The sequence below is a fragment of the Micropterus dolomieu genome, linkage group LG06 (assembly GCF_021292245.1).
Source record: "Micropterus dolomieu isolate WLL.071019.BEF.003 ecotype Adirondacks linkage group LG06, ASM2129224v1, whole genome shotgun sequence".
In the NCBI taxonomy this organism is placed as follows: Eukaryota; Metazoa; Chordata; class Actinopteri; order Centrarchiformes; family Centrarchidae; genus Micropterus; species Micropterus dolomieu.
Window position 1 is genome coordinate 28,579,184 of NC_060155.1, and position 2,190 is coordinate 28,581,373.

The window sequence follows — 2,190 nt, forward strand, 5'->3', positions numbered from 1 at the left end:
AGAATAATGAGCCTTGGCCATCAATGACCCTGTCGCCGGTACTGACCCCTGCAGACCGGTTTGGAGATGCTCTGACCCAGTCTACCCATCACAGTTTGGCCCTTGTCAAAGTCGTTCAAATCCTCACCCATTTTTCCTGCTTCTAACAGGTCACAATGTTGACCTGCGGTCTAATAAGAATAATAATAATAATAATAATAATAAAAAAAAATTTAATAAAAAGTTACAAAGTGCTTTAACAAGTGTAAAGAATAATACAAAAAAACAAGATAAAAGCATGAAAACATTGAAAAGACTAAAATACAGATAAATATAAAATTAGTAAAATAGAATAAAATAAAAGGGATAAAATAAAGTCAAATAAGATAGGGAAAGGCTCTCCTATAAAAGTATGTTTTAAGAAGGGACTTAAAAGAGTTCACTGACTCAGCCGACCTGATTTCCTCGGGCAGGCTGTTCCAGAGCCTCGGGGCCCTGACAGCAAACGCTCTGTCCCCTTTAGTTTTCAGTCGAGACTCTGGAACAGACGGCAGACCTCTGCCCGAGGATCTCAAGTAATATATCCCACCAGTGCCATGGGAAAGAGGTGATCAGTGTTATTCACTTCACTTGTAAATGACAGTTCACAGCAGGTGCACATGAGACGTTAACGAACATTATACAAATGTGTTCATATGCAAGTCACTTTGTGCTGAGAAGTGGTGGGGACATTTAAGGGCTCAGATTGCCGTGATACACTTTCTCACAAAACAGGAGCAAAATGAGAGGATATTAGAATAAATATTCACTACTGTGATTTATGATTTAAGGGGTGTGGGGGTTGTTCTCCCCCTGAAGATTTTAAGCATTAAACATTGAATTTCCTGCTTTCTGGAGACATTTTCAAGACCAATTTATGGTTGAAATGTCTTTTATATATATAAAGTGAAATGCAGGTGTAAGGTAAAAATACAAAATATAATGTACTATAATGTAGTAATCAGCAACTTGTTTTTTTAGCTTGAGCTGAAGTTGCACATTTGTTTCTAGATATTTACGTTGCATTGCATGTTTCTTATTGTGCAAATAAACCTTTCTCAAAGCAATCTCATTTGTTGATTAACATTTCTTGTTGCAAGCAATTTATCAGAACCATTTTAACAAATACTTTCAAAAACTGGTGGGGACATGTCCCCAGCGTCCCCAGTGTAAATGACACCTATGTTCATATGTGTACTGTTCTCCAAGCCCCTCCTCCTAACAGTGAATGTCAAATCATAGCTTAGCCATCTGGAACCAGGCACAAGTGGTTTTCACTGGACAGGAAGTAAATGTATATAAATGTAGTGGAGCAGTATAAAGTTGCACACAGTACAGTAGTTGAGTAAATATTCTCTGGTTGGCACAGACACACAGTCTGCTTTTTCCTCTCTACATTAAGACGCAGCCTTTGTTGGTGGGCTGCCTGCCTGCTGAAATGGAGTGCAAATTGGAGGGATGGAGGGGAGGGTGTGTGGATTGCAGTGCCTAAATGGAAAGAGAGGGATGGCAAATCAGCGATACTAATTCAATTAAGTTCCATGATAGTTATCTCTAATTGGCTTACTGCGTTTGTTGTGGATTGGCAGACACTGGGAGTCTGTCGTCTCTGCGGCGTCGCTGGAAGAATGTAAGATAATATAAAACACTAAGTAATGCTACAGCCAGTGGTGGAAGAACTACTCACATCTTTTACTTAATTAAATGTAATAATACCAGTGTAGGAACAAATGATAATTATCGAGACATAAGGGTGTTCATCACTTTAATGCTGCAACAGGTGGAGCTAATTATATTACTGCTGGGTATCTAAATATAAGTCATCATTTATGAGCTGATTTATATTTTGTATTAATAATCTGAATCTGCAAAGTAACTAATAATGTTCTCAAATCAATGTACTGCAATATTGGCTTCCAAAAATGTTGTGGACATAAAAGTGGAAGTACTGAACTGTACCTAAGTACAGCACTTGAGTAAATGTACTTCCACTCTACAAAAAGTCCTGCAATTGTACTCAAATCCAGAATTACTGAGGTGTTTGTGGCTGTCTTGTGAAATAAAATAAAGTCAAATTAAACACTGATAAGGAGCAGAGTCTCCCCTGATGATCAGAAACCTCCACCTGAGGGGGACACGACTGTTTTAGGGGTTTTAGCTCTGATCCTGATT